This window comes from Panthera pardus, unplaced genomic scaffold (assembly GCF_024362965.1).
Source record: "Panthera pardus isolate Hobbes unplaced genomic scaffold, ASM2436296v1 HiC_scaffold_2, whole genome shotgun sequence".
Lineage (NCBI taxonomy): Eukaryota > Metazoa > Chordata > Mammalia > Carnivora > Felidae > Panthera > Panthera pardus.
The window spans coordinates 88,854,832-88,862,610 of NW_026526765.1; positions in this window are offsets into that span (position 1 = coordinate 88,854,832).

A 7,779-nucleotide genomic window follows, 5' to 3' on the forward strand; every position below is an offset into this window, starting at 1 on the left:
AGGTATTTATTTACTTGTATTAAGTCTAAAGTCTATTAAATAGTGAAATTATCACATCTGGTTTTGGGAAAAATATATTAGGTGAGTTGCTTTGAGGACTCAAAATGCCAAACATTTATAATTGCTTTTTATCTCTATAGGATTCCTTGAAAGTAGCTTCATAATCATACCCACTCTTATTCTTGGGCTATACTGAAATAATTCAGGTAGAAATTTTAAACTGATTAGAAGAGCAAAATAAGTTGATTAATTTTTATGACTATAGAAGTTTCTCATCTTATTTAACTACTCACATAATTCTCTTTAAAAGCTTGGAATGTGTGATTCTTAATGGGAAAATAAAACATCTTCATAGTCTGTAAACTTTCATACATGATTGGCTATTGTAATTTATCAATATCTCTTCAAGCAAATTCTAAAAATGAGATTATTAAACTAGTGAAATTAACATAGCAGTTCTAATTCTCCAGTCTTCAGACAGTGTGCTCAATAAGCACTTTTTCAGTTCATAATTAAGTTGTACTTTTCATCTCAAGGTTTAAGCCAAGTTTAAATTTCAATTCCATATTCTAATTTAATATATAAATCCAAAGGTTTATATTTCATTTCAAAACTGTCTTTGTTCTGGAAGAAACATAATCCTTACCAATTGAAAGGTATCAAAATCTATTAAAGCAAAAAAATAGTTCTAAAAATGTAAATGGCTAAGAATATTGTCTCACTGTAATGACACCCTGTTGACAGAAAGGTCTTTTTCTACACACAGGACAGTTATTAACGAATTAATAAATATTTTTAGATTATCTGCCAGATGTAAGGCACTATGTGTGCATCATAGGTGATGTCTAAAAACAGGATCCCTTCTTCAAAGAAATTTAAGTCTTTGTGGCAGTTCATATAATCACATATTAAAAGTCCAACAACAAGGCAACATGGATTATATTTAAAGTCTAAAACAGCGAAGCAAAGCAAGTGCAATGAGTAAGAAGACATCGCAGTAAGCTAGAATACTCAGGCAGTAACAGAAGAAACAGGATTTAGCTAGATAGACTTAAAAGAAATTTGTACAGACAGAAGGAGTTTAGGGCATTGCAGTCAGGGACTGTGACAACAGCGATAACTGAGAAACAGAACACACTTTGCAGGCCAGCAGCATTGGCCATACTCAGGAGTACATTAGAAATAGAGAATCTTGTGCTTGGCCTATGGATCAGATTCTGCATTTTAACAAAAACTCTAGATGATTTTCACTTACATAAAAACTTTAAAGTACTCTTAAAGTAAAAGCAAACTTTTTTTTTTTTTTTGTAAAGGGTCAGATAATAAATATTTTTGTCCTAATGGGCCAACTACTCACCTTTGCTGCTTAGCATGAAAGCAGCCATAGATGATAACATGTAAATGAACAGGTTGGTTTCCAGTAAAACTGTATTATTGTGATGGTTAGTTTTATAAGTCAATTTGACTAGGACAGGGGGTGCCTAGGTATTTGGTTGAACATTGTTCTGGGTGTGTCTGAGAATGTTTCTGGATGAGGTAACATTTGAAATGGTAGACAGAGTGAAGCAAACTGCCCTCCTCAGTGTGGGTGGGCCTTATCCAATCTTTTGGAGGCCTGAATGGAACAAAAGGACAGATAAAGGTGAATTCACTCTTTCTGCCTGTTTTCCAACTGCCATGTTGATGCTTTCCTGCACTTGGACTAGAACTTAAAATAGGTTCTCCTGAGTCTCCAGTTTGTAGACAGCTGATCCTGGACCTTCTCAGCTTCAATAATTGCATAAGCCAATCCCTTATAATAAATTATAAGATATATAAATATATAAATAAATACAAATATATGTATGTATGAGTGTTCTGTTTCTCTAGAGAGCCCTAATATTTTTATCATCTCAATTCTAAATTTTATAACAATGGAAGAATAATAAAGAGGTTAGTAATTTTTATTAGTCTATAACCAAAGGATATTTTAATCCAATTGTGGAAGAATGAAATTTTCCTCACCTTTTTTAGCCAGTGGGAATGTGGTTATGAACAATTTTTTTTCAAATGGACATTACGTTTCACTGTGGTCATGTTGCTTGTGTATAAACATGAGGCCAACAAATGAATAAGCATCTCCTATTATTTCTTCTCACAAAGGTAACCTGGAATAAAAGTATGGTTGCCTTCATTCAACCTAACAGAAAAGGTGGAGACTCTCCATGATAAGGTATGCTGTCATGCTTGTCATCCTCTGGGCTTTAAAAATCAACTGCATTGGGGTGCCTGGGCGGTTTAGTTGGTTAAGAATCAGACTTCGGCTCAGGTCATTATCTTATGGTTTGTGAGTTTGAGCCCTGCATTGGGCTCTTTGCTGACAGCTCGGAGCCTAGAGCCTGCTTCAGGTTCTGTGTCTCCCTCTCTCTGCTCCTCCCCTGCTCATGTGCTCACTCGCTCGATCTCTTTCTCTCTGTCAAAAATGAATATTTAAAAAAAAATAAAAATAATAAAAAAAAAATTTAAAAAATCACCTGCACTGATATAACTGGAATAGTAGTTCTCAAAGTATAATCCAAGTTCCCAGCATCACCTGGGAACTAGTTAGAAATGTTAATTCTTGGTCCTACTCAAGACTGGGTGGTAGGGCCCAACAATTTGTGTTTTAACAAGCTCTCTAACTGGGTATGTTGAACATTAAAGTTTGAAAACCACCAAACTCAAGGGAACTCAATGTAACAATGCAGATTCTTGGGGCTCCACTCTAGATGTATTGAATGGGAATTTCTGATTTACATTTAACAAGCTCCCAAATGACTGTTAGATTCATTCATATTTGAAAGTCCCTATTTTAGAGTTGCTGCTTGTCTTTCAACCTACCACCCATCCAACCTGTAGGGCTTTGCCAAGTTCTATATTTTTACATTTGCAAAAACTTCCAAACGTAATGCTAATTATCAAAAGAACCTAAGATTTTTAAAAATACAGACTCCCAGGTCTCACTCCAGAATTACACACAAAAACATATTATACAAATGTATCCCATTTCATATAGCATATATCATATGTTATATGATACGTATGACACACATGATATCTATCTGGGAACATGGTGAGGAATTTAATTTTATATTTCTGAATCTTATATAGCTATTCAAAGAGTGGACATTTGGGCCTCACCATTAGAATTGACCCCCTTGTCCTATTTTAATGTGGATTTTATAAAGTCTTCACTATTAAAACAATCACAAATAATTTCCAGATTAAAGTAATGCCATTCTGATTTTTCTCTCCCACTCAAAAATTTTAACATTATTACATACAAATTACTTGGCTTCACATTCAACACCCTCTGCTAATCTTCTTACTAATTCATGTCTCAATTAATTCACCTTTTTCTCCATCCGAGCTATGTTCTTTTCTGTCTCTAGATACACCTTGTAATTTGTTCCCCTCTACTTTGCCCAAGCAGATCCCATGCACCTGGAGTGATGCCTCCTTCAATATCAATAACAAAACCAAATTCACATAAGTGTTATAGCCTCCAATTAGCTTGTTCTAGGTATCCATTAGGTAATAACTAACATTTATTGAATTATTTGTGGGTTGAACTATTGAACTATTTCCTTCACTGTCCAAAAGATGAAACTCAGGATAAAATAGATTAAAGTGATTTTCCCAAGAATACTCAGTAGCAAGTAGTAAAACTGGAAATACTAGATTTGGTGAGTCACAAGTGAAATCTTTCCACCCTGTTAAACTGCTATACAATTGTGGAAATGTTTACGTGGTACTCTATGTAATAGATGTACTCACTATTGATTAATGGATATGGACAAAGAATAAAGTTGTAACAAATCACTTCCAAATATGGTCTCAAGAGAACTAAGCCCAACTGTTTTGGGGAAGGGGGTGGTTAACAGTAATCAAAACGACAGCAACACAGGAATCACCTTCATATTGACCACCTAATTCTGACTATCCGAAGAGACACTAAGCCTGTGGAATGAACCATGGCTAGCAAGGGTTGAATGAAGTAGGCTCTGGGTTTTCAATTGGTTTCAAACCACATAAAGGTCTTGTCTACATTAGTACCAGGTATCAGCACTTAGGGTTAAGAAATCTTACTACCCCACTCCCTGTTGAGCCCTACCCAAGGTTCATGTCATTGTGAGGAGACTGTATTTGTGTATGTCATAGTCATTCTACTATAGTCTAAGAATCCTGAGATAGGGACCGTTTATCTCTATCACCATCATCACCACCACCTAACAATTAGTACTAGGCTCTGAGTATAGTGATGATTTAGGAAGATGCTGAATTGAGTACGGATTTATAGAATTTGCTCCCCATTGTGTTGTCAAGCCTCTTTAATTTTAAATAGCCCTAAAATGAAAGAAAAAGTGTTTCAATTTTGGGGGTTACATTTAGACCAAGGATATTTTTTAGATGTTGTTTATTCTTTTTCTTTTACTTTAGCATTAGTCAGACTTTGGAGAAACTCGGTATTAACTGCACGCAACTCCTTTTCTCTTTTAGTCATAACTTGAAAACTGAAAGAAAAAAAAAACTACGAAAGGGTTTTAGAGCTAATGCTAATTGCATATATCAAATATATTTGCAAAGAGCCTGTTTTTGGTTTTTTTGTTTTGTTTTGTTTTGTTTTTTAACCTTTTCTTTTTTTTAATGCAACACAGCCTTCCAGGTTTGTTTTCAGCAGATACTAAGCGAAATCAATTACTATTCCCAAGAAATAGTCCACTGAAAAATTATTTTTGTTTTTTTTTGGGGGGGGGTTTGTTTTTTTTTTAAATTTTTTAATATATGAAATTTACTGTCAAATTGGTTTCCATACAACACCCAGTGCTCATCCCAAAAGGTGCCCTCCTCAATACCCATCACCCACCCTGCCCTCCCTCCCACCCCCCATCAACCCTCAGTTTGTTCTCAGTTTTTAACAGTCTCTTATGCTTTGGCTCTCTCCCACTCTAACCTCTTTTTTTTTTTTTCCTTCCCCTCCCCCATGGGTTTCTGTTACGTTTCTCAGGATCCACAAAAGAGCCTGTTTTTGAATATCATTGCCAAGTTATATTTAGAATGTCAGACACCCATGTCAATAGCTGAAGGGGGGGTACAGTTGAATGTCAGATTTTAAAGGAAGAAGGATATTGTGTGTTTCTGTGAGCATAGATGTGCCTTATTCTTCCTCCCAGCTTAAAATTTTTTTTTTCTTTATGGCCCTAAAATCAGAAACTATGTGGATACGGCTATACTAGTGTGTTTGGGAAATAACTGTAAGTTAGTTAGCACACTTAATGTTTTACTGGACCACAAAATTATTCCAAGTTCCACATAGATTCATCAGGAACTCCCTCACCCTTCCAATTTCCCTTTTCTTCCTTTACTCATAAGATCAAGCAGTTTGATATTCCTTATTTTTCCCAAAACATTAAGAACACTAGGGCAGAGCTGAAGAAGAGGGAAAATTACCTTGTAAGAAAATAAGAGAAATTCCTAATACTGTCATGAGAAACTTTGGCATTGCATGTGGCTCAAGTATAGACCTTTCCACTATGACCAACGGATGATACCTGTTTTGCATCGCCTGATCTCAATTCACAGTCCTTCGTTTTGAGGTAATGCATGCAGTCAAAATACTTAGAGTTTGTCAACAAATACGTACTGTAACACAATTTAACAACTGTAGGACAATAAAAGAGATTGTGTTTACTTAAAAAAAATCACTGTAATCTTTCCTGTTAACATTCACTTCTGGATAGTGCCTATTGAAATCTTTGTTTTCAAGTTTTGAATCTCCATCCAGTGTTGGGGAAATTGTGCTGTTAAAGTAATGAGGCTGGGGTGGGAAGTGGAGGAGAAGTGACCATGTATTGATAATTTTGAAATTCATTTCTCTCTATTCTTTAAACTTTCCCATAAGTAAAATAAAAGGCATGGAAAGAAACACTTGCTACTTTTTAGTAGGAATTTAAATGGAACTAGGTAAAGGCACCAAGTTCTAAGTCCACAGTCTGCCTTCCACTGTAGAAATAGCAATAAACTTATATTCAATAAGCTAAACAGGGGAATGTCACTCAGACATAGAGATTAATGTTGCATCCAGCATGGTCACCTTAATAAGAAGAAATCATATATGAGCCTTATCAGTAACATCATCAGTAACAACTTTATTCTGTAGCTGGTTAACCTAGATACCTTTCTACATCCCAAAACTATGGTGTTAATTTTGCTAGATAAGATTTGTTACAGGTTAAAAAAAATAGTTATATTTTCAACACCAGGTTTTTCATATTTGTCTTCTTGATGAACTATGACAGTGAGCAATTTTACTCTCATTCTGTGGGAATCCTATTCTTCCATCTCTCTAAAATGTCGATCTCTATTTCCTTTTACATAAAACTAAAGGAGTTGTCAAATGCGTTTCAGTAAAACAAAATAAAAAGAATTGACATAGTATACATAACTGTCATTGTTCTAAGATTTTATACATATATATACTCATTTCCTCACTTCCTATCTTTTGCAACTTGCTGTTTTTCCTTTAAAATTATTCTTCCCCATTACACAGTATTTTAGGGTGCTTATAGTCCACTGGACTCATAACTTGCCATGCCCTTCCTTAACATCAGCATATTTTCTCCTTTCTCTTTTCTTAGCCAATTTGCTAGTCCAAATCACCAACATATGTTCAAGGAGTGTTTGGATTTCCAAAGTGATAAACTACAAATATTCAAGTGTGAGGAATTCAAATAACTCTAGCAAACTCTACCCTCAATTGCACCTACCAAAATGAAACAAAAAAGCTCTCCCTTAAGCCTCTAAAAACATTTTCATAGAAAGCAGATTTCTGGATATCTTGCCACCTCCTTTTGCCTATGTAAAATTTCAAGACGTAAACTCTCTTTATCTGCCTTTTGTTTTTAGAAAAATTATTTGCTGCAAGTAGGTCCATCTTCCTAACCTGATGTGTGATGCACAGAATAAAGTATGCCTAAATGGGACAAATATCTAAACCAGTAAAGGCTATTAGAATCCATATAGATTTTGTATCACAAATGCAATTTTGAAAATACTAGTAATAAAAATTGCAAATCTCTTAAGCATTAACAATAGTTTATTGTAAGGCTCCCTTGGGGCAGTGATGAAGATGAATTCAAGAAAATCCTAAAACTACCATACATAGTGCTTCTGATACGGAAACGGGATGAGACTGGCTAGTAATCAACAGATGGGGAAAGAAACGATCACAGGAAAAGGACAGGGTCACATTAGTGGCAGAACAGTAAGGAACAATATATATGCACCGCTTGTAGCTTTTCAACCATGTTCCATGCTCTCTGAGGCCGTTTTTTTGTAATGTTCCTGGCACAGCCTTTTTTAAGACTCAGGAATGCTGCTGCCTTAGGACTTTGTTCTATCTGCCTCAAGATCATCCCCCGCGTGACGGATAGGCATACTCCCTCAAGTCTTTCAAGTCTTTGCTCAGATGTCACCTCCTCATGTACCCTATTTAAAAGTTGACACTTTCCCGGGTCCCTTTGTCCACTTATTCCCCCTGTGAATTGTTCATGTTGTCCTCTACATGGAACTTCCGTCTGGTTTTCCACACCCTCCTGTCGCTTCTCCTTTAAATTTTGTCGGGAAGGGGCGGAGCTTAGAGGCTAAGCTCACAGATAGGAGGAGCGTATCCGTAGGCTCCGCCCACTTGTCTGTCAGGCGCCCGCCGGAGGGACGCGCGGGGTGTTCTCCTCTTAGTCCGCTCCGGAAACGCGACTGCGG